The following is a 24,673-nucleotide window of genomic DNA, read 5'->3' on the forward strand; positions in this document are numbered from 1 at the left end:
TGGGATCTTAATTCCCAACCAAGGATCGAACTGGTGTCTGCTATATCCCAAGACAGATTCTTAACCACCTGACCACCAGGGAAGTCCCTATTTTACTCTTTTTTTGGGATGAAGACTCACATCAAATTCGTATGGCTTCCCAAGTGGCACTGGTGGTAAAGAACCCGCCTGCCAATGCAGGAAACATAAAAGACACAGGTTCGATCCCTGGGTCAGGAAGATCCCCTGGAGAAGGAAATGGCAACCCCTACAGTGTTCTTGGCTGGAGAATCCCACGGACAGAAGAGCCTGGTGGGCTACAGGCCACAGGGTCACAAAGCGTCAGACACGACTGAGAAACTGGGCACACACGTTTATAAGACACGTACAGTGTCAAAACCTCCAAGCACACGCTTGGGTGGCATTGGGATTCAGTATTTTGGGGGGGAGTGGAGACCTGAGTTTTAGGGACTTTGTAATTGCTCTTTGCTTTAAATGGGTTAGAGGTACTTTGGGTGGAAGCCCAAGGTTAGATAATGCTGTGTCATTTGCTATGACTACTAAAATAAGACCAGAGCGAGTAGAAATTGTATGACTCAAAAAATTCATCTCCATTTCATGGATTTTTGAGGTGACCTCTTTGAAGCTTTCTGGCTCTCTGATTTCATATTCCAAAGACTAAGAATGGAAGAGGAAGGGCTATAATGTAAGGCCACAGTATAAACACAGTTGATTGCAAAGAACAATAAATTGCTATCAGAAATCAATACATTATTTTCCAAAGCTTGTCTGGGGAGAATCATTCCATCTTCACAGACACAGTGAATGTTAGCTAGATTTATAGCTGTTTGCTGGGGGTTTATACAGCATCATATTTCCAATGGATCCACCAGGAAGAGAAGCTTGGTTATTTAGCCTCCCTTTAGGGAGTACCAACAGCAGAGAAATTTCCGAGATGACGTATTGAGAGTTATAAAGGAGTGATCTTTTCCATGTACAATTAATCGGTGAATTAAAGAAAAGATTCTTGCGATAGTTCATTTAACAGTTCACTTTTAATGCTTTATTTTCCACATAGAGGTCTGGATTAGATAAATTTACTTTATTAGTACAGATAATATTAAACATTTGGGCAGTCTTGATATATGATGCTTAGTTGTATATATTTAAAGGGAAAATTTAACATGTATCAGGACACTTAAAATATAAAACATCTTGACTGCAGTCACAGAATGAACCAAACTCTAAATTATTATTTACTGAGCAGGAAAGTCAAATTTGAACAATTTGGTTTCAAGCACCAATAGTTTGAAGGAGTCATATGCTAACTACTGCATTTTTTCCAAAAAAATCCTTACTTAAAGATATTGAAAACTTTAAATACACACTAAAATCTGATTTACTTGGAATTCACTAATTTGTAGTTCATAATAATGTGACTTAGCTAGAATGACATTGACTTGTGTTTTCTATTCAAAGAAAAGTAGCTATTCTGTGTAAATGCATTTTCCCAAGGAGCATCTTATCTATTTATTAAAGGACTTGACAGCACGGAAATTGCATTTCATTGAAATAGTTTTGTAATTTACCTGGACCCCAATTAGTACAGGATTGTGATGTTTGACTATCCTTCACTTTATACCGCAAGAACATCTAGTTCAGAGTTTAAACATAATACTCCTTTCTCATAAAATAATTTTATAAAATGAGATCTTTTCCTTCTCCAAAGATCCTTCTTTTAATTTTTATACCATAAATAATAATAGAACATCATCATGTGTAATAAAATACTCACCTCTCTGGATAAACCACTCTGCTCTTATTATTTGTATCCTGAAACAGAGTCATTTATGAATTGAAATCATAAACTGTCTTAGCTCTAAGTATAAATTAAGCCAAGCCAATAAAATTTTAGCTGGCCATTCTCAACCAGTACTGTGGAGAAGCTTAACATTTCTAAAGTCCCATATTAGGCAAACTAGTCAACATCCAAGGGTATTGTGTCAGGTGAAGGCATAGCAAGGGGCATTTCTAAGACGGATTTGAATAAAAGCAAAAACATTCAAAGGATGACTTTCCAGACTAAACCGATTTCCCCATCTGAACGCACATACAGCAGCGAGAATTGCTCCCTCCGCAACTCTCTGCATCCAGAACATGAAACCCCGCTTTCAGGACAGGCATGAGGGGAAACGGGGACTTTCTCATTGTCTCAGGGACCTTCTCTGACCTTGCACGACTTTCCTCATGCCCTCAACCACGAGGTCTCTGAAACAATCTAGTCCTTACGGTCAGTCCAAGAAGACGCTCGGTCTTGTGTGGCTCACTTCTGCCAAGTCCTGTCCCTAGAACCAGAGTCGTTAGGGGAGGATGAAGGGAAAAGTGCTTTATATTCTGTTGCTATTAAAAATTACCGCAGGTGCAAGGCACACTGATTTCAATCAGTCTCCCACATATTGTGAGGACTTTGGAAAGCCTAGAAAGTTCCGAAAGCTGTAAGTTTCCATCAGACACAATAACCTAGGGCTACCATCTCAGAAGATAGACTCACAGTATTTAACAGCCCACAAATTCTTCTATTTATCTGCATCTCCCCCTCTTACTCTATAGTTGCCCTTCAGCTTGAAATTACTGATCTGTAAGATAAGGCAACATTTGGTCATTTATTCACCAAATACTTCTTGCTCTATATCAAGCATTGTGAGTAGGCATTGGAGACATATAAATTAATGTGATAGACAAAATCCTTATTGTCAGAGACCTCGTATTTCTGGGTGGGGATGTACAATTACGATAGACAAGTCTTTCAAATGAAAATCCAGAGCTATAAACACTGTAACAGACAAAGCAGGGTGAGGCTTTACCATGGTGTGGCTGACACACCAGATGCTGCAGTTAAGAAATCAGAAAACATTTTTGTGTGTTTTAATATTTCACCTTTCAAAGTGTCCCATCAAAAGTCAGGTTTATTTTTGCAAAGTAGAGGTATAAGTCAGGGTTCTCTAGGGAAACAGAACCAATGGGATATAGAAGTAGATATAGATATATAGACTCTTAAGAGCTCCAATACTCTGGTCATCTAATGCGAAGAGCCGACTCATTGGAAAAGACCCTGATCCTGGGAAAGACTGAAGGTAGGAGAAAGAGGCGGCAGAGGATAATAACATCCCTGACTCAATGGACCTGACTTTGAGCAAACTCAGGGAGATAGCCAGAGGAACCTGGTGTTCTGTAGTCCACTGGGGCCCAAAGAGTCGGACATGATTTAGTGACTCAGCAACAGCAACATATAGTAATAGATATAGATATAGATATAAATGTAGTTATAAGAGGAGATTTATGATAGCAGTTGCTTCATGCACTTATGCCAGCTGAAAGTGAAAAGTGTTAGTCGCTCAGTCATGTCCAGCACTTTTCGACCACGTGAACTTGACCCCATGAACTCAACCCCATGAGCCCACCAGACTCCTGTCCATGGAATTCTCCAGGCAAGAATACTGGAGTGGGTTACCATTTCCTTCTCCAGGTTGTCTTCCCAACCCAGAGATGGCACCTGGGTCTCCTGCATCACAGGCAGATTCTTTACCATCTGAGCCACTATGACAGCTGAGATGCTCCACAATCTGCTACCTGCAAGCTGGAGAACCAGGGAAGCCAGTGACATGCTTCGGTCCAAGTCCAAAGTCCTGAGAGCCAGCGGGCTGCTGGTTTAAGTCTTGGGGGTCTGAAGGTCTGCGAGCAGGAGCTGCCGTGTCTTGGCATGTCGGTGACCTTCCAGCTCAAGACGAGGGAAGAACTTGCCCTTCCCTTACCTTTCTGTTCCACTCGAGGGCCCGGTGGATTGGTGAGAGTGGCTCTTCACGCCAGCTACCAGATCAAATGCCAGTCATTTCCAGGCACACATGCACAGACTCACCCAGAAAGAATGTTCTTCCAGCTGTCTGGGCATCCATCCCTAAGGGCAGTCAAGTTGACACGTAAAATGAACCATTGCAATGGTAACAAGAGTCCATCTTTATTTCAGCTTGTTAAGTTATATCAATGTCCTGCTTATATGTGCATAAATGTTGGATGTGCGTGGTAATTTGAGAGAAGACCCATGGGCCCGAAGCCTGAATTTGTACAGTTTTCTGATTCCCTTTGAAAAAGAGCACGTCTCATCAGTTACATGTTAGAAGGGGAAGAGTAGGTGCCTGACTTTGTCGTCAGACCTGTGGCGTGGAGTCCCCCTGGGGGAGACGGGGCACCCGCGGTGCACACGTTACTCTTGCAGGCGCGCTCCTGTCTCCTGAAGCCAGCAGAGTTCTTGTTGATTTCAAAGGTGTTCTATGGAGATAGAGTTGCATACCGACTGATAGGTCAGAGCGTTGAGAGTTTCCACATCAGCCGTCTTTCTCCTTAAATATGCACCTTTCACTTGTGAGTCTTTCAAACAATACAGTTGTCAATAATTTAGGAAATGATCTCCAATGTCTTACAACTTTTATAGCACTTTGGGTTTGCAGTCTGGTGATGTTTTACATCCTGGATGCCTCTACAAATCAAAATCTTTATTATGGAGTCAAGTACATACCCAGAGCTCTCCTAGAAAAGGGAGGGAAAGGACAGATGTTTGTAGATAAATATTTGCAAAATAAAAATGTTTTAATGAGAAAGGCTTGTTGCAGTGAGGATAGAATGGATGTCCAAACTTGGAAAATAAAATCGAGTAACCTTCATCTCATTCATCTGGTTTTTGATGAGATCCTCAAGACTAGCTTGACCACAGTTAAGATAAGACCTGGAAGTGAGGAAGATGTGATCTGCTTATTATTCAGAAAAGTGCCTTGCACTTTAGAGATGCTTAATGAACTTGTGTTAAATTGGTACCTCCCTAATTTATGGGGGTATATGGGCTTCCCTTGTGGCTCAGCTGGTAAAGAATCTGCCTGCAATGCGGGAGACCTGGGTTCAATCCCTGGGTTGGGAAGATCCCTTGGAGCAAGGAAAGGCTACCCACTCCAGTATTCTGGCCTAGAGAATTCCATGGAATATCCATGGAGTCACAAAGAGTCGGACACAACTGAGCGACTTGTACTTTCACTTATGGTATAATCTTGAAAACAAGTCTTCTTCCAGTCAGGAGGAATTCACAAACATCCTGTTTACACTACAGTTCATGTGTGTCAGGAATCGTTAGTAAAATACATGGAGATGCATGAAATATTTGTGCTGATACTAATTCATTATTATAAGCTTCTATTACACCAGTGGTTCTTAACACTACCCAAACCAATGTCATTTTTATAGCAAATATTTCATACTATCTCTTTTACTCTTATGCAGTAAAGTTCATAGCTAATATGAGCTTTGTACCATATAATTTTAAGATGTAATATCATAATTATGAGAAATAAGAGAACACTACTGTGCTTTAGAGCAATAATAATATGACACAGATTTTAATACAGGAACATTTAGTCTTGACCATGCTAGGAGACAAAATGTAATTGTCAAATATTTACACTTAGACATAGAATTATCTATTTAGACATATTTACACAACTAATGAAGGTTTATTGTGTTGGTTGTTGCATCTGGAAAATACTGAGGTTTTCCAAAACAGTGAATGACTGACTCAGTAAAGTTATGAACCACAGTAAAAGTTTACATCAGTTTATACAGATATTGTGCTTCTGGAGAATTGAGTGGTTAAAAGTGTGAAGAGATAATTTAGACTTGTCTGTGAAGGGTGGTTAGATTCTAGGCTCATAAGATTATAAACACGTTTGCCACCTTCCCGGACATCCACGGGAACATTTCAAAAGCTCTCAGAATATAGGAACGTCCTTTGTTCTTTGAGGAAGAAAAGTCTGGATCCCTTGGACCCCGTATTCCATATGAGTCCTCGCCCCCCACTCACCCTGACGACCAGAGGTCCTTTTACGCCCCCAAACGTTCCCCGGGATGCCGCGCTGTGGCTGCAGAGAGCCGGTGAACCGCGTGCGCAGGTTGAGGAGGCGGCTGTAAGCCTCCCCCTCGCTCATCGTGGGCGCCCCCAAACGTTCCCCGGGACGCCGAGCTGTGGCTGCGGAGAGCCCGTGAACCGCTTGCGCAGGTGAGGAGGCGGCTGTAAGCCTCCCCCTCGCTCATCGTGGGCGTTGTCGTCACTCTTCCCCAAGCTCCTGGCGGTTTTTGAGATGTGACCCCACACAGCAATCTCACCGCCACTGATAGTTGGCTGGCGACATAGTTTTCCTGTCCTCTAGTCATTTAAATAGAAATGAATGGCAATAAAATGAACCCCACATGTTTAAAAGCAGTTCTGGTTTACATAACTATAGGACTGGAAAAAAAATATTGCTACACGGAGGGAACAATTAATCACACGGGAGACTAAGACAAATAAACAGCAAATAAACAGCAGGACTTTTTCATCTTTAAATGTGAAGAAGACAATGTAACAGTCTTGGAAATATGCAAAAAAGAGAAAGAAGACGATTGTTGGCTTCAAGGAGCTTTGAGTATCTCCAAGCGTTGGGGACGGGAGCGTAGATAGGGCTCTGATAACTAGCACTTCAGAGCCTAAGCAAAGCTCACAACAAGTGGTTGGTAGGTTACATCACTTCTATCCTTGGGTATGTGGGTTGTAATGCTATGGATTTTAAGTAACTGCCTCATAAACTCAATTGACCATTAAAGTCCAATTGACCAAAATATTAAAGCCTTTGGCAGGGCAGGGGGGAGGGGGGAGCCTTAATGACAACAGAGTGATTCAACTAAGTTTGATAAATGCTCATCGGAGGTCTAGCACATGTCAAACACTGGGAAGATCTAGCATTGATGAGCCTCTTCCAGAAGCTACACACATAGTTTTCTGTAGTCTTCTCAGTAACTCTCTGTGAGAATATTTCATCCCCACTTTATAGATGTGAGCACTGGGGTTCAGCTGGAGAAGGAAATGGCACCCCACTCCAGTATCCTTGCCTGAAGGATCCATGGACAGTGGAGCCTGGCCGGCTACAGTATGTGGGATTGCAGAGAGTCTGACAGGAGTCAGTGACTAAACAACCGAGGTTGAGCAAAGCTCAGAGAAGCAATCCTAGAAGCTGGGGTTTGCACGTTCACCTGTTTCATTCTCAGGGAGGAGAGTGTATCATTCCGGTACTAGGTCCTAGGCTAGGAAAGGTGCAAGCTCTATTTCCTTCATTCCTCAAAGAACCAAATGATAAAGGTGGTGGCTATTTCTCTAATTTTAAAGCTGAGTCTCTGAAGGCACAGAAAGCTAAGTGACTTGGTTCATATCCCGCCACGAGTGAACAGTGTAAGCCAGACATATGGTTGCATTGACATGATCCCGGAGGACCTGTTCTTTCTACCCTGGTCTCCTAGGCGTGGTAGCACCATCTCACTTTTTCATTTCTCTACTTGTCATGATTCTTTCTTGAATGTGCCCTGTCGTGTCTCTTTGTGACCCTATGGACTGTAGCCTGCCAGGCTCCTCTGTCTGTAGGGATTCTCCAAGCAAGAATATGGAAGTGGGTAGCCACTTCCTTCTCCAGGGGATCTTCCCAATCCAGGGATCAAACCCACATCTCCTGTGTCTCCTGTTATTGCAGGAGGACTCTTTATTGCTTTAGCTACTGGGGAAGCCCTTCTTGTTTAATTTTATTTATTTATACATATTTTGCTGAGTTGGTCTTTGTAGCTGCACTCGGGTTTACTCTAGCTAAGACAGCAGGGGCTACTCTCTGACTGTGGTGTGTGGGCCTCGTCTGTTGCCCAGCATGGGCTTTAGGGGGCACGGGCTTCAGCAGTGGCAGCTCCCGGGCTCTAGTGCTGTGCTGTGCTTAGTTGCCCAGTCGTGTGCGACTCTTTGTGATCCATGGACTGCAGCCCATGGCTCCTCTGTCCATGGGATTCTCCAGGCAAGAATAGTAGAGCAGGCTGCCATTTCTTCCTCCAGGGGATCTTCCTGACCCAGGGATTGAACCCGGGTCCCTTGTGTCACTTGCATTGCCAGGCGGATTCTTGACCACAATGCCACCTGGGCCAGGGTTCAAAACCCTATCCCTCTTCTCACTTTTCCTGCAGTTTAAATGGAATTGTGCATGGCTGTACACTCCCAGTTGTTTGAGTGGCGACTTCAACTCAACCCCAGTCTGAATCATCACCAAGCACGCAGCCTGACACGTTGATCTATCCAGACTCCTTGCCGAGGCTGCCTAATAGGAGACCTGATGATAACAGGGACTAAGTCATGTCGCCTTCCCATACCAGCAAGTGTAGAGTCTTAGCCAGTGTTTATCCAGAGCGTGTCAGATTTATCTTTCAGCTTCTGAGGGAAAATGCATGCGTGATAAGAGCATGGTGGAAAACTAAATCTTCAGGGGTCCACCACTAAGAGCTTCAGGCAATTATCCAGGATTCATCATGCAAAGGTTCAATATTTTTTTTTTTTCAATATTACTTTTGAAGAATTTTCACACTCTTTTGGTATTTCTAGATATTTTCGCTAGAATTTCCTTTTCCTAGTTTTGGAGTATTCACTTGAGATGCTGCTGCTGGTGACAACGTACAATACACAGCACGCGCACACACACACACACACACACACACAAGGAGGCACTATATATTTTGATTAGATAATAATTTAAAATTTTAATATGGATATTGCATTCCTGCCATGGACCCTCATAGCACTATTCCTTTCCTTCACTGCACTTATCATGGATATAATTATACATGTACTTGGGTGATTCTTATTACTTCTCCTTTTCCCCACTAAGCTCCTTAAGGGCAGGGAGAGTTTGTTTTGCTCACTGTTGTATATCCGTGGTGGCCTCCACCATGACTTTTTGTTGTTGTGTATTCGCTAAGCCCTGTCCGACTCATAGGAGATCCCATGGACTGTAGTCCACCAGGCTCCATGTCCATGGCATTCTCCAGGCAAGAATACTGGAGACGGTTACCATTTCCTACTCCAGGGGATCTTCCTGACCCAGGGGATTCTGCATTGGCAGGAGAATTCTTTACCACTGAGCCACCTGGGAAGCCCTTCCTCAGTGATTATCATAGAGTAAAAGGGTAGAAAGTATTTGTTAAATGAATTAATGGTTAAGTGATTAAACAAATGAATGGGTGTTAATACTCCAGTGTGTTATATATTCAAGATTCTTTATATAATGGCTTTACCTCAGCCCTCAACATTATAACAGACCCCAACTTCAGTCCACCCAATTTCATAATCAGTGCATGTTCATCTAAAGAATCTATAAAATGCTAAAATCACAAAGCTTTTTCCATCGTGCCATTGCCTAGAAACAATGATGGTTTAAGTTTGATGTATACACTTCCACACTTTTTAATCATTATTGCAGAAAATCGAATCTGTATTATATTTATTAGCTTACTCTTTCACTTGATATATCGTGAACATTTTCCATGAAATATTGTCCTTAACTCAGTGTTTAATGATCATCAGGCATCCCATCATTTGGATGAATAATAATTCATTTAACGGATCCTGTGTTTTCTTGCACATGAAATGTCTTTCTAAAACTGTAGGGACCCTGAGATATCAGGAGCAGGGCCAGACAGAAGGGCTCATGACTACGGTCCCAGGGACTGTGGCTTCTGCCTCACCCTCGTGTTAATACTGAGTCTTACTATTTTAATAAGACAGTTTGTATCTTATGAGGTGAAAACAATACATTTTTAATTTAAAATTTCTTTCCTGGGGGCTTCCCAGATGTCTCAGTGGTAAAGAATCTGCCTGCCAGTGCGGGAGACTCGGGTTCGATCACTGGTCCAGGAAGATCCCATACGTCTGGAGCAACAGTCCGTACACCACGGTACTGAGCCTGTGCTCTGGACCCTGGGGCCCGAACACTGAGCGGCGAGCCCAGGGTCCGGCTCTGCAGTCAGAGGGGAGCGCCCTCTCTCTGCAACAAGAAAAGCCCGCATAGCAACGGAGACCAGCATGGTCAAATAAAATAAAATAAGTTATAAAAATTTTAGCTGAATAATCTATGAGTTATATATATATATATATTTAAAAGTGGCCCATCAATACTCCAAAATGATGGTTACCTTTATCATTCATTTCTTCTTAATCTGAAAGCTACACAATCCAAGATTTTGTTTCCTGAAAACAAAACACTGGGTCCTAACTCAAGGATGGTGACACACAAGGAAGACAGAAATCCAACAGACCAGATACCTGGAGGAAAACAAATATTTAAAAAGATCATGACAGAAAAGAATAACTTTAAAACAGGCAAAGATTTTGTCACCTGGCCTGAGGGCCTTTTTCCTGCAAACAGTCCACAGGCAGTAACACGTACGTTGTAATCACTACACAGTCATCAGCAGAGATGAGAGAAATTTAAACATTATGCCTTGTTTTTCCTGCCAGGAAAAGCAGAGATGGTGAAGTAACATTCTAAGAACTCGGACTTTCCTGGAGGTCCAGTGGTTAAGACACCGCGCCTCCAGTGCAGGGGGCAAGGGTTCGACCCTTGGTTGGTGAGCTGAGCTCCTACATGCCGCACGGTGTGGCCGGAAAGTAAAGAGAGTCCTCGGAATGGACACGAAGGCAGCTGAGAAGGCTGCTGTTTCAAGTAATAGTTAAAGACAGAATGAAAGAAAAGAGCCTCTGTCTTCCTCCATCAGGGAGCTGGACTTTTCACAGGTGTGTTTCTGTTGGAGACGAAAAAGACACTGTTTGAAGATGGGAAAGAGAGGAAAGCCTGGGAATTTGTATTTATGGTTGAATGGCAACTGCTTATATTAATATTTAAGAGATGTTTTAGATTTCCCCCCTTTTTAAATAGTGCGAAATCTAGAGAAGGATAGGCATGATAAAAATTTTAAAATAAGGGTGAGAAAAACAGAAGAAGGAAACAAAAAATTCCTGATTACTTAGAAACTTATCACCCTAGAAAATCAACGGTTTTCATCCTATTTTGTTAATGCGATTGGTTTCACAACACACAATCTCAATGCCATTGAGACATGTGTATTGTCATATGTGAAACAGAGCACCATTCCATGTTCGATGCATGTGACAAGGGCTCAGGGCCGGGGCAATGGGATGATCCAGAAGGATGAGAGGGGGAGGGAGGTGGGTGGGGGGTTCGGGAAGGGGAACACATGTAAACCCATGGCTGATTCTTGTCAATGTATGGCAAAAACTATTACAATATTGTAAAGTAATTAGCCCCCAACTAAAATAAATAAATTTATTAAAAAAAAAAAAAAAAAAAAACACAATCTCATGATATTCTGACCACTGCTCTTAATACTATTGGCAAGAATAGTAACAATATTAGCCAATATTTATTAAAACGTTATAGTATCCTAAATGTCATGGGTTGAATTGACCCCCATCCACAATAAATTCATTTACTGGAGTGCTTAACCGCCAGCGCCTCAGAGGCTGACCTTATTTAGAGAGCGCATCTTTACCGAGGGGATGGATTTAATTAGAGGTCATTGTTGTTGCTAGGGTTCCCCAGGGGGCACTGAGTCCTACTATTAAAGTGATAAAAACCTGTCTCCAATGTAGGAGACATAAGAGTCATGGGTTTGATCCTTGGGTCGAGAAGCTCCCCTGAAAGAGGGCATGGCAACCCACTCCAGTATGCTTGCCTGGAGAATCCCATGGACAGAGGAGCCTGGCGGGCTTTAGTCCATAGGGTTGCACAGAGTCAGACATGACTGAAGTGACTTAGCAAGCACACACACACGTTGTTGTTTAGTTGCTAAGTCATGTCCAACTCTTTGCAACTCCATGAACTGTAGCGCACCAGGCTCTTCTGTCCATGGGATTTCCCAGGCAAGAATACTGGAGTGGGTTGCCATTTTCCTCTCCAGGGGATCTTCCTGACCCAGGGATTGAACCTAAGTCTCCTGCATTGGCAGGCACTTCTTCACCACTAAGCTTGGGTGGGCCCAATCCATTGTGAGTGGTATCCTTAAAAAAGCAAAAATCCGGAGACGGACCAGCACACGGGGAGAACACCATATAAAGGCGAAGGCAGAGATGGGGGTGGTGCTTCCCACAGCCCAGGCGCGCCCGTGATTATCGCCAAACCACCAGCACTGACAGGCGAGACGTGGGGGAGATGCCATCCTGACCCTCAGGAGGGGTCAGCTCTGCCTGAACCTTGGTTGTGGACTTCTGGCTTCCAGAAGTGTGAGGCAGTAGGTGTCTCTAGGGCTTCGATATTGTTGCCCCAGCAAACTAACACAGCAAGCACTGCATTAAACAAACTACACATAAACACTTATTAAATACTCAAAGGTTTTACATGCCAGCTTCTGCCTGTTGTTTTTAGCACAAAGTCTGACATATTCTCCCTAAGCACACATTGGATAAATAGTTCTAGTTCTGTGGTTCTCACATAAATTAAATGATAGCACAGACAGCATATAACATTTTAGTATGGAATGTTCTATGTTCCTACAGAGCCTCCATGATTTTTACTTCTTTAATGGCTATACAAAATTCTATCAATTGCATGATACTCTTATTTATTTGGTCATTTTCCTATTGCTGGATGTTGATGTTGATTTTAATATATTACTATTATAGGTAACACCATGATGGACGTCTTCATGCCCAGATATTTTCCCAGTTTTTTAAGATGGAATGTTTACTTCCCTGTGGTAGTCATGAAGTTTATACACATTTCTCTAGTTATTATAATATGTATTATCAAATTACCTTGCAAAAGACTTCTGCCAATAAACCTTATTGATGTGGACATGTGTAAGTGTAGATATTTCACGATATTTACATCTGTACTGGGTCAAAATTCACAGTAATTATTAAACCCAGTTTGTCAGATTATCATTCTATGTTTTAAATTTGATCTTTTTGATTTAAAACTTACTTTATCAAGTATCCTAATTGCACCCTTTCTCATGCTCTTGTTAGAAATTAAATTAATTTTGGATTCCCAATGACAAGGCTAGTTTTAAATGTTGAGGTTAGTTATTTAGAAAAATGAAAACACCCACTAAATGAGGTAATCAACTGATAAAATTGACGGAACTTAGTCATATTGAACTAGCACACCAATTTAGTTTAAATACTTGTCCTGATGAATGCAAATAGATACAAGCACAGCTTGTATATATCACAAATTGACCAAATGACAGTATCTGGTGTTCAACTGGCATTTCATGAAACAAAGATAAGTTGTGATGTATTTCAGATTATGAACACACACACACGGCCCCATGATTTGCTTAAAACTGTAAAATCAAATACGTAAAATGTGAAAGCAGGTGAATTGGAAAAAGGAAAGTAGCCCAAAGATGTAATTTTTTCCGACCTCTAAGATATAAAAGGAAGAATTCACTTTGCGATTAGAAAGTTAAAAAGTTGAGTGATTCCTGGACACAGCACATTTTCTGGTAGGGATCTGTTAATACTATAGTCAGCTCAGGAAACAGACCAACTTAGTGATGCTGAGCCTGTTCTATGTGTTACTCCAGTGAATGTGCTAAAGAAAGAAATAAGCTTAATTTACCCCTTGGCCACCTGATGGGAAGAGCCAACTCACTGGAAAAAACCCTGATGCTGGGAAAGATTGAAGGCCACAAGAGAAGGGGGTAGCAGAGGATGGGATGGTTAGATGGCATCACTGACTCAATGGACATAAATCTGAGCAAATTCCAGAAGATAGTGGAGGACAGAGCATCCTGACAGCTGCAGTCCATGAGGTCACAAAGAGTTGGGCACAACTTAGTGACTGAAAAACAACAACAACACCCCCTTGGCTCAACATGGTCACTGAAAGGCATGGGGTGGAGGGAGAAAGGAGAGTGAGCATGGAAAGGAGAGAGAGGAGGAGAAAAAGGAAAAGCAGAGAGAGAAAGGGAAGGAAGAGCACAGAAGGAAGCGGGGAGGAAAGCAAAGGAAAGAGTCGGGAAGGGAAGCGGGATGAAGAGAGGCAGGGAGCTGCTAGGACATTTGTCTATAACTGTGATTGGTATGTTTGTTTATTTCACTTTAAAAATCCCATATGTCAGTGACAGCAGAGAGTATTTGTCTTTCCCTGGCTTATTTCACTGAACAGAAGACTCTCTAGGTCGATCGCATTGTTGTGTATAGCCGAGTTTTCTCCTTTTATGGCTGAGTAATAGTCCACTGTATATGTATATATCTCACAACTTTATCTCAGGGACAATTGGGGAGGGACAAAATTGGGGTATGGGATTAAGACATACAAGCGACTATGTATGACATAGCTAAGCAACAGAGATATATTGTACAGCACAGGGAAATATAGTCATTATTTTGTAATAGCTTTAAATGGAGTGTAATCTGTAAAACTGCTGAATCAGGGCTTCCCTGGTTGCTCAGTGACACAGAATCACCTGCTGATGCAGGAGACACGGGTTCAATCCGTGATCCAGGAAGATCCCACATGCCAAGAAGCAACCAAGTCCATGCCCCACAACCATTGAGCCAGTGCTCTAGAGCCCGGGAGCCACAGCAAGAGAAGCCACTGCAGTGAGAAGCTGAGGAACCACCGCTAGAGAGTGTCCCCGCCTGCCGCAGCAAGGGAAAAGCCTGTGCAGCAGCAAAGACTCAGCACAGCCAGTAAAAAAAAAAAAAAGAAAAAGAAAAAATTCTGAATCACTGTTACACACTTGAAACTAATATAACATTGTAAATCAACTACACTTTACAAAAAAGAAAGATGAGGAAGGCAGAAAGGAAGGGAGGGGGAAAAAAAACAATTCATGACGCACAGATAGATGCATGAAGTTTGTTAGCACGTGCACAAAGAGAAACCCACTTCAGTATAAGATACTCAATTTTTTAAAAGCCCAATGTTTTAATTGAATTAATTGATAGTGCATATAAATGGAAATTAATTAAAACAGTAATCACATTAAAATCAGATATTAACTTTGCTTTTTTTAAATGACAAAAGTAATCTTTAAGCAGTAACTTCATCTGCAAAGTCCTAAGCAAGGAATTTCTGTGAATTAATCAGTGGCATCTACAATCTGCAGAGTACTCAGCACCTTTGGTGGCTCAGATGGTAAAGAATCTGCCTGCAATGCAGGAGACCTGGGTTCAATCCCTAGGTCGGGAAGATCCTCTGGACAAGGAAATGGCAACCCACTCCAGTACTCTTGCCTAAAAAATCCCATGGACGGAGGATCCTGGTAGGCTACAGTTCACGGGGTCGCAACAAGTCAGACACGACTGAGCTCACCGACGTGAGCCCAAGGACGGAGCACAAGTTCTCTGGCCACAGAGGACGACCTCAAAAACAGTCCTTTCCATCCCTCCCTCCTCTGTCATGATGCGAGGTGTGTTTTCTCCAAGGAAAGCATTTCCTGAAGTTTTCTTTCAAATAGGAAATCACTGAGGCTGCTTATACACTGGGAAGCAAGAAATAGGACTGTACTAGCCTTTCAGGTCATGCTGGCTTTCTTCTCTTTTCCTTTCCAGTTCTTTTTGGTCATAGTTCAACTTTTGCAGGCACACAATTCCACACTGGAAACTGTTTCTGTTTCCAAGAGAAAAAAAAAATTTAGACCTGGCCGCAGGCAAACATCTCTCAGCAGGCTAGTGAGAACTTCTTGCACCGACTGACCTGTGAAAACTATCAACCATTTTCAGTTGCCCACGAAGGGCTTTCTTGGTCAAGTGGTCCAGCATCCGCACGTGCACAAGGCACTCCACGAAATAGCTACGGTTGTGCGGGAGGCCGAGACTGGGCAGCCACTTGTTGCCGATCCACTCATGTTTCACGTTCCTGTACGCGCGGGTCTGCATTCAGTAATTAAGGATGGTTAATTGAGGAAAAAATGGAGGAGGCAATGGCAACCCACTCCAGTACTCTTGCCTGGAAAATCCCATGGACGGAGGAGCCTGGTAGGCTACAGTCCATGGGGTCGTGAAGAGTAGGACACAACTGAGTGACTTCACTTTCACTTTTCACTTGCATGCATTGGAGAAGGAAATGGCAACCCACTCCAGTGTTCTTGCCTGGAGAATCCCAGGGACGTGGGGGCCTGGTGGCCTGCCGTCTATGGGGTCGCACAGAGTCGGACACGACTGAAGCGACTTAGCAGCAGCAGCAGCAATTGAGGACAAAAACCCACGGAAGCAGTCACAAGGGCCATTTACATCATCTTGAAAATGGATTTTTAAACAATTACATAATCTCAAAGGCTAAGCCAAAGACAACAGTATTGATCATAACTTCAAAATTATTTGATCTTTTCTTTGCTACCTTTTAAATTTGCTGGCAAAATTTTATACAAAGAAATTATACCATTAAAAGTCTATGACTCATCTGTGGCAATAAATTTAACCTATCTACCAAACCATGATAAAATTGTAATGACTACACATTACTTCTCTGAAATAGCTTTTATACATAATAATATGTCAACAAAGAATGAGCACGACTCATGAACAAGTTTGAAGGATTGACCTAACTCTACTCACTAAAAATATCTCTGGCTAGCTTGAATTTTAGTTTCAACGCTTTGTGTTCCAAATTTCTTTAGCAACACATCTGCTAATTTCAAAGTCAGTTAAGTGTATTAAAAAATAGCTTTAAAAAGAAGAGATAAGGAAAACAACAACGAAATAGACTGAAAGAAGAAATAGGACACACCCACAATTACAGTCAGGGACCTCAGTCTTCCTCTCCATGACTCAATAACTGATTGAACAAGGAAGCCAAAACAGACAACCAACCAAGGTCAGTAAGGATGTTGAAGCCTTTAAACAATTCTCCAGGCAAGAGTACTGGAGTGGGTTGCCAAGCCCTCCTCCCGGGGATCTTCTCAACCCAAGGATCAAACCCAGGTCTCCCGCATTCCAGGCAGATTCTGTACCATCTGAGCTACCAGAGAACCCTCTTAAACAGCACTATCAACCAACTTGATCTAACTGACATTTGATAGAACACTCTATCCAACAAGAAGCACGATAAAACTCTTCTCAAGGGGATACGGGACATTCTTCAAAAGACAGACAAATCTCAGCATACTTAAAGTGACTCAAATCATACAAAGCATGTTTTCTGATCTCAACAGATTTAAATTAGAAATTAAAAAACCCCTGATATCCAGGAGTCTCCCAAACATCAGCAAAGTAGCATATTTCTAAAGAATTCATGTGTCAAAGAAGAAATCACAAATGAAACAGGAAATATGTTGAAGTGAATAAAAGTGAATATACAATATACTAAAAAGCTACGGGACATGGCTAGATCAGTACCTGGAGGGAAACTGATAGGATGAAATACTTACACAAATGAAGAAAGATTTTGAATCGATCCTCTAAGACTCTATCTTAAACAACTTATAAAAGAACAAATGAAATCCACAGCAAGCAGAAAGAAGAAAATGAAAGAGTAAAAATCAATGAAACAGAGACAAGAGAAACAAAATGAAATGAAAAAACTAAAATCAGGTTCTTCAAAATATCAACAAAAATGACTAAGCCGAGTGACGAAGAAAAAAGAGAAGACATAAACTACCAATATCAAGAATCAAAGAGGGAACATCAGTACAGATCCTATAGACACTGAAAGGAAAGGGTAAACTGTGAACAACTTCAGGCAACTTAGATAAAATACCCTACTTTGTTGAAAGACACAACCTATGAAAGCCACTCAGTAAGAAACAGATAACCTCAATCTATTAAAACTCAAATCCGTAGTTAGAAATCTTACCTACCCATACACCCACACGCACAAAATCTCTATCCTAAATGGCCTTACTAGTGAATCCTAACAAACAGTTATGAAGAAAATCCTGGTTATACACAAACTATTCCAAAATAGTGAAGAAAGAAACACCTAACTCATTCTGAGGCCAGAATTCTCTTGATACCCAAATCACACAAACATATTACAAGAATATCAATATCCCTCAGAGACACAGATGCAAAATTCCTTAATGACACATCAGGAAATCAGTAATCAATTAAAAGTACAAGGTATCATGACAAGTAGGGTTTATCCCAAGAACATAAGTTTCGGCCAACATTTGAAGAAATCAGTGAAATTCACCATATCAGTGGACTGAAAATAAAAACCACAGTCTCACCTCAAAAGAGAGAGAAAAGGCATCTGACAGTATTTATCATTTATATATGGAAATCTTAGCGATCTAGGAATGGAAGAAAACTGCCCCAACCTCATAAACGGCATCTACAAAAAATGTAGAGCTGACAACATATGGTGTTTCTCCTCAAGATCAGGAACCAAGCAAGGATGTCTGCTCTCTTGGCTTTTATTCAACTCTGTACTGGAACTCCTAGCCACTGTTACAAGACAAGAAAAAAGAAATCGAAATCATATGAACTGAAAAAACAATATAACTGTACTTGCTGACGACCTGATGATTAACGTGGAAAATGAATCAACAAAAGAGGTACAAGCATGAAAGTGAGTTCAGCAACGTTGCAGTATACAAGGTCAACATATAAAAATGCTCCGTATTTCAGCATACTAAACTAGACCAGAAATTGACATTTTAAAGAATACCCTTGATTATAATGTCATCTAAAACTATGAACTCCTCAGGGATAAATCTAATGGAATAAGGGCAAGATCTGCACAATGAAAATAAACACATGCCATGTACATACATACACACCAAAGAAGGCACTTGATGTTCTTCCGTCCAAAAAGACTAAGGTATGTTCTGAGGAATTATGTACGTTATGGAATCCTGGGAAAGGATTATCTACAAAGTACACAAGTAGATGATCGAGACTAATACTGGAAAAAAAGCAACCAATTGAAAAATGAGCAGAAGACCTGAACAAATTTCTCCAAAGAAGACAGGAAGAAGGCCACCAAACACATGAAAAGATGCTCCACATCGCTCATTATTCAGGAAATGCTAATCAAAACTACATGAGGTATCACCTCACACCAGTCACAATGGCCATCATCAACAATTCTACACATAATAGTCGCTGGACAGGACATGGAAGAAAGGGAACCCTCTTGCAATGTTAGTAGGCATGTAAATGGATACAGCCACTATGGAGAAGGAACATAGGTTTCCTTAAAAAGTAGGACTAAAACTACAATATGACACAACAATCCCCTACTGGCCATACACCCTGAGAAAACCATAACTCTAAAAAGACATTCGTACCCAATGTCCATTGCAGCACTATTTAACATAGGCAGGGCATGGAAGCAACCTAATGTCTCTCAAGAGAACAATGGAAAAAGAAGTTGTGGGACATACATGCAATGGAACACGACTCAGCCATGAAAAGGAACAAATACGAATCCGTTGAACTGAGGTGGATGAACCTAGAAACTGGGATACAGAGTGACGTCAGTCAGAAAGAGAAAAACAAATGTAGTATATTAATGCATACGCATGCGATCTTGTAAAATGGTACTGGTGAATATTTGAAGGGCAGAAATAGATACACAGATGTAGAGGAAGGACTTGTGAACTCAGCTGGAGAAGGAGAGAGTGGGACAAATGGAGAGAGTAGCAATGAAACATAGCCACTACCATATGCAAAATAGCTAGCTAATGGGAAGTTGCTGGATAACATAGGGAGCCCAGCATGGTGCTCTGGGACGACCTAGAGGGTGGGATGCCAGGAACTGGGAGGCAGTCTCACCAAAGAGTGGATAATATACTTATGGTTTATTCGTGGAATTGCATGAGGAAAACCAACCCAACACTGTAAAGCAGTTATTCTCCAAATAAAAATCAATAAATACAATCTGAAAACTATCATTCAACACATTTGTACTTTCATTTAGAGCTATACGGGATCATCTTCTATTCCTAGCTATTTTTCCAATATAAGTGCTTATAAATGTCATTCGAGTTTTTGAAAATATGATTTTAATAGCTACATAGCATTGCTTAATATCTCGTACAGAAATAATGAACTTTCAGTCTCAAAATAGAAACATAATACCGAAAAAGGTTAAGATTTTAAACTAAAGCTTGCATTTTAATTCAGCTTAATGAGAATTCCTCGGAAGAGCTAAAATTCCTATGAAAAGTAAATATGTGGAGTCCTTCTTGCTTTCATCTGTTATGTCTTATTGTCATTTAATTCTAAGGACTCTTGGACTTTTGACATGTTTGCCTTTGACTGTAATTTTTGACTGAGATAAAATCTTCAATGTAGACATTAAAAATGTCAAGAAGCACTCTTGTAAGTGTGAGTCACTCAGTCATGTCCAGTTATTTGTGACCCATGGACTATAGCCCACCAGGTCCCTGTCCACAGAATTTGCCAGGCAAGAACATTGGAGTGGGGTAGCCATTCCTTTCTCGAGGGGATCTTCCTGACCCAGGGGTCAAACCCAGGCCTCCCGCATTGCAGACAGATTCTTTACCATATGAACCACCAGAGAACCCTGACCCTGGTGTACCTGGATGTAAAAATCCTCAAAAAAGTATTACCAAGCCAAACTGAAGCATACGTTAAAAGAATCATACACTAGGATCAAATAGATTTATTCTGGGCCTGCAAGCATGATTTATTATCTGTACATCAATTACTGTGATACACAATATGAGCAAAATGAAGACTAAAATCATGTGATCTTCTCAATAATTGCAGAAAAAGCTTTCAACAAAGTGTAACATCAATTCTGATACCATCTCTCAATACAGTGGTTATCCATGGAACACCCTAAAGGGCACGTTAAGACAAACCCACAGCTAACATCCAACTCAGTGATAAAGAGCTGAAAGATTTTCCTAAAAGATCAGGAATAGTACAAGGATGCCCGTTCTCACCAATCTTGTTCAACATAGTGGCGGAAGTGTCCTACCCAGAGGAACTAGGCCAGAAAAGGGAATAAACGGCATCCCCATTGGAACAGAGGAAGTTACACTGTCACTATTCGATTATGACAGGATTTATATGAAACCCTAAAAATGCCACCAAGTAAGAAGTATTAAAACTAATAAACTCAGCAATATAGCAGGATAGGAAGCATAAGAGAACAGAAAAGTCCCATATACAAATGCATCAAAAAAAAAAAACAACTTCAAATAAATTTAACCGAGGAGCGGGAACACCTGTATCGTCACGGCCTCCAAGACATACAGTCTGGGTTCAAATCTCAGCTCACCCGCTGACCCGCACAGTGACCCAGGGCAAATCACACAATGATCTGAGGCTCAACATATTCAACTGTAAAATGGACACAAACCCAGGATCTACACCCAGAGCTGTGAAACTCCGAAGAAGTGCTTATTTAGGCCCGGGGATGGAGTGTCTCCAGGAGACTCTCCTTGTATGACACTCCTCTAGAACTGGGCTCTCCTGATCCTGTGGGTGAGGCTCAAGGGTAGAGCCTGGGAGCCAGATGGGAGGCGACAAGGATGAGGACAGAAAAGACTAGTTCTGTGTCAGGGAGGGAAGCCACCTCCTTTCCAGATCTCAGAGTGGGGCCTGCACCGAGGGCCCGGGGGATGCACAATCGGAAGTGATAACTCCGAACCCCCCACAGCAGGGATGGAGCCTTCCTGGCAAGAACCTTCTCTCTGGTCCAGGCTCCAGGGTGATGTGGTACTGCTCCCTGAGTGCTCCACGTCTCCACCAGGCAAAGAGCTCCCGGGACTTGGAGGTTTATTAAACCACAGGTGCCTGAGTGTCAGAATGACACAAGGGCTAACACCATTGAAAATTAGCTACATTAAAAAAAATGACAGAAGTATGGACGAGGCAGGGCATGAAAAGCAGAAGGATTGACTACCTCTCAAGCCTTTATCAGAAATCTCTCCACACCAGCTCAGCGGAGCCCGCAGGAGGAAAATATCATGGAAAAGCAGGCCATGGGTATATCTCTACACTGCTGGACCCAGAGACCCACGTCCCAATCCACCAACATCTTTTTGCGTATCCAGACACCAAGAGGAAGAAACACAGACCTTGCCTGAGAAAGTCTCAGCCAGACTTAATATTGGGGTTGCTGAGCATGCTCACATGGTCACTATGGACTCAGCCTCTCCTCCGTGCTCACATCCTCTGTCCTCACAGAAACATACACGGTTCACTGCAGAGAGCCCTCTGAGGGCACTTGTGTATACGACAAACGGGCAATGGTAAAATGCAAATAGAAGACACAGAAGTGGAAACAAGCCTCTGGAGTACAAATTACCAAAGACCTGAACTTCTCGATACTTGGCATTTGGAAAAATAGCTTCTTAATATGTAAACGCAGAAAGGACATTTCTAGGAGAAAGGACAAAGGAATCGTCCCATTGGGACAATATTGTATCCATAGGAGAAGGTAAGTTGGATCCCTAACTCACAAAACACCACCAAACCAATCAGACTGCATACTAAGAACCAACAATTGAAAGAAAAACTTGACAAAATTCAAACAATTTTTGATGAGGAAATATCTTTTCTTTAAATTGAGGTATTGCTGATTTACCATAATTTGTTTGTCTAAGGTGTACAGCAAAGTGACTCAGAGATTCAGCCTCTCAGGTGCTTCCTTGGACAAAATTCATTGCCTTTGGGAGGCCCCTGGGCCATGCCCTCTACTCAGAACAGCTAAGAATCCTGAATACGCAAAGCAGCATATGGTGGTCCTCCTGGGGGTTTTCAGACTGAATAAATTATTCTAACAGGATACAAGAAACAAGCCCGGAGGTTAAGAGAGGATCTCCAAACTTACCTTCAAACCGGAGGCCTTGCTCCCTTGAATGTGGGTGCGTGCAACAGCGCTTGCGAAGCGAAGAGGTTTATCGTGAATCTTCCGTCTGCAGAGGACAAAGCGGTGTGTAGAGAGGACGCGCAGGCACGTCCCAGGACCCTGAGCACACGGACACAGTGACTGGACTCTCAGCCCTGCTCTTGGGGTACCGCACTCTCTCCACCGCTGACACAGGGCGAGCAGCTCACACGTGACCTGCGGTATGGTCACGGGACCTGGAATATGGTCCCATGACCTGGATCTGGCCAATCGGTGTGCTCCATCCTCCCTGGCTACCGTGATTGGCTCAGGACTGGGGCTGTGACCAATCGGGGCCCAGGGCCGGGCCTCAGGCTGGAATCAAGAGAGGAAGAGGAAGTTCCGCCAAAAGGGGTGGGGCCTGGTGAGGTCAGGTTACAGCGGTGGAAGCGGCGTGAGGTCAGCCTGGGGCAGTTGGTGGCTTTCCCGCGCCCATCAGGGCAGAGCCGCCCGCCTGAGAATGAGGGCGCTGCTGAGCCCACGGGCTGAGAGCGCCAGTTCCTGCCGTGGTCCCGGAGATCCACCTGAGACCTGAGCGAAGCCGTCTGCCGGTGAGTCCTCTCCTGCTTGTCTGTCAGCTTGTTTGCACCACGCTGGGTTTTCTGTCTAGCTGGCTAAGTGGAGACCCTGGAAATGCACGTGTGTGGGTTTTGGCTGGCTTCAGGGAAGAAATGCCAGAGGACACTGGGAGCCTCCAGTTTAATCTGGATTCAGGTCATATCTCTTGAAAATGAAGTGAAATTCCTCAGTCGTGTCCGACTCTTGTGACCCCATGGGCTCTACAGTCCATGGAATTCTCCAGGCCAGACTGCTGGAGTGGGTAGCCTTTCCCTTCCCCAGGGGATCTTCCCAGTCCAAGGATTGAACCCAGGTCTCCCGCATTGCAGGCAGATTCTTTACCAGCTGAGCCACAAGAGAAGCCCGAGAAGACTGGAGTGGGTAGCCTGTCCCTTCTGCAGCGGATCAGGATTCGTGACCCAGAAATCAAACCGGGGTCTCCTGCATGGCAGGAGGGTTCTTTACCAGCTGATCTATCAGGGAAGCCCAGGATCTCTTAAGGCCAGCTAGTCATTGATATGTCTTAAGGCAAGCTACTCATTGTAGGGTTCCCCTAATTAGTCTTCACAGGATTAAGGTAGCAACCTGCTAAGGTAGCAATCAATGTCCTTTTTCTAGAGGACAAAAGCGGGGCTCAAAGGAGGTAACAGAGCTACAGCAAGGAAGTGTGTACCTAGACAAAACCCCCAGATCCTGCTGTTAGAACTCAGGGAAGCCATATGGTGTGGCTTGTCCATGTGACAGGGGCTAAGGCGCCCAGCCCACACTGGGTACTGTGGGGACCTGACTTGGTAACTGCCGTCTGGCAGCTCTGAGGCTGACAAAAGCAGTTTGCACTAAAGAGAGGAAGGACACCTCCCTTCATCCACCCCACCACACCCTCGGGGTACTGCCACACCCTGCCCCCTTTCTCTTGCTTTGTGAGGGAATAAGAGTCACGCTCACGTGACCACATTGGCTGTCCACTTTTCACGGGCTACCAACTGGAGCTGCTACAGGAGAGGCCAAGAGCCTTTGCCCCTGAGTACCTCTCTTTCCTTTGCACCGTGGGGGCCCTCCTCCACACTTGCACACCAGAGGCCTCCTCTGAGACATGCAGGGACCCTCCCTCAGTTTGCAACAGGTTGCCTCCGTGCCTGTCCTTTCAATGCCTCCCTCAAAACTCAGATCCTAGCCCCTTTGTCTACTCGCGGCCCACCTGGCTGCCATGGGAGGGCCATAGCTTACAATGAATCCCAAGCTCAGATCTGACAGGCGGGAATCTGTGTATAAAGGACCTGATTATTGACGCTGTACAGGCTGTATTAGGCTCCAGGGATCCGTAACCAGGGCTTGGGCCACAGTGACTCCACAGCTGTTTTGATGCCTGCGGAGGGTTCTGCCTATAGTGGGGGTGGGGTGAGTCTCCTGAGGTTCTG

The 24,673-nt window shown here is 43.0% G+C and overlaps 2 protein-coding genes and 1 long non-coding RNA gene across 9 annotated transcripts in view; 2 read left to right on the forward strand and 1 right to left on the reverse strand.

The window, feature by feature from the left end:
• Positions 1 to 1,015: 1,015 nt before the first annotated feature.
• On the reverse strand, positions 1,016 to 24,093 carry LOC145505701 (uncharacterized). 2 transcript variants are annotated; one of them, XR_014053223.1, is made up of 2 exons: positions 22,641 to 22,903; positions 1,016 to 4,563 (listed from the first exon to the last, which is right to left on the reverse strand). It is a non-coding gene; the product is annotated as an uncharacterized LOC145505701 (long non-coding RNA). The 2 variants fall into 2 exon arrangements; XR_014053221.1 differs by lacking the exon at positions 1,016 to 4,563 and adding an exon at positions 14,794 to 15,497 and having other exon boundaries at positions 22,641 to 24,093.
• LOC145504954 (olfactory receptor 4A47-like) overlaps positions 23,070 to 24,673 on the forward strand; it is a 132,348-nt gene continuing 130,744 nt past the window's right edge. The window contains exon 1 of the mRNA XM_081486460.1: positions 23,070 to 23,248. The gene's annotated coding sequence lies outside the window, so the exon portion shown is untranslated. The remainder of the gene's footprint in view (positions 23,249 to 24,673) is intronic.
• Positions 23,070 to 24,673, forward strand: part of LOC145504955 (olfactory receptor 4A47-like) — a 98,203-nt gene continuing 96,599 nt past the window's right edge. For all 6 annotated transcript variants that reach the window (XM_081486552.1, XM_081486533.1, XM_081486512.1 and 3 more), the window contains exon 1: positions 23,070 to 23,248. The gene's annotated coding sequence lies outside the window, so the exon portion shown is untranslated. The remainder of the gene's footprint in view (positions 23,249 to 24,673) is intronic.

Source organism: Giraffa tippelskirchi, chromosome 1, assembly GCF_054371585.1.
Source record: "Giraffa tippelskirchi isolate mGirTip1 chromosome 1, T2T-mGirTip1v1.2.pri, whole genome shotgun sequence".
Classification (NCBI taxonomy): Eukaryota; Metazoa; Chordata; class Mammalia; order Artiodactyla; family Giraffidae; genus Giraffa; species Giraffa tippelskirchi.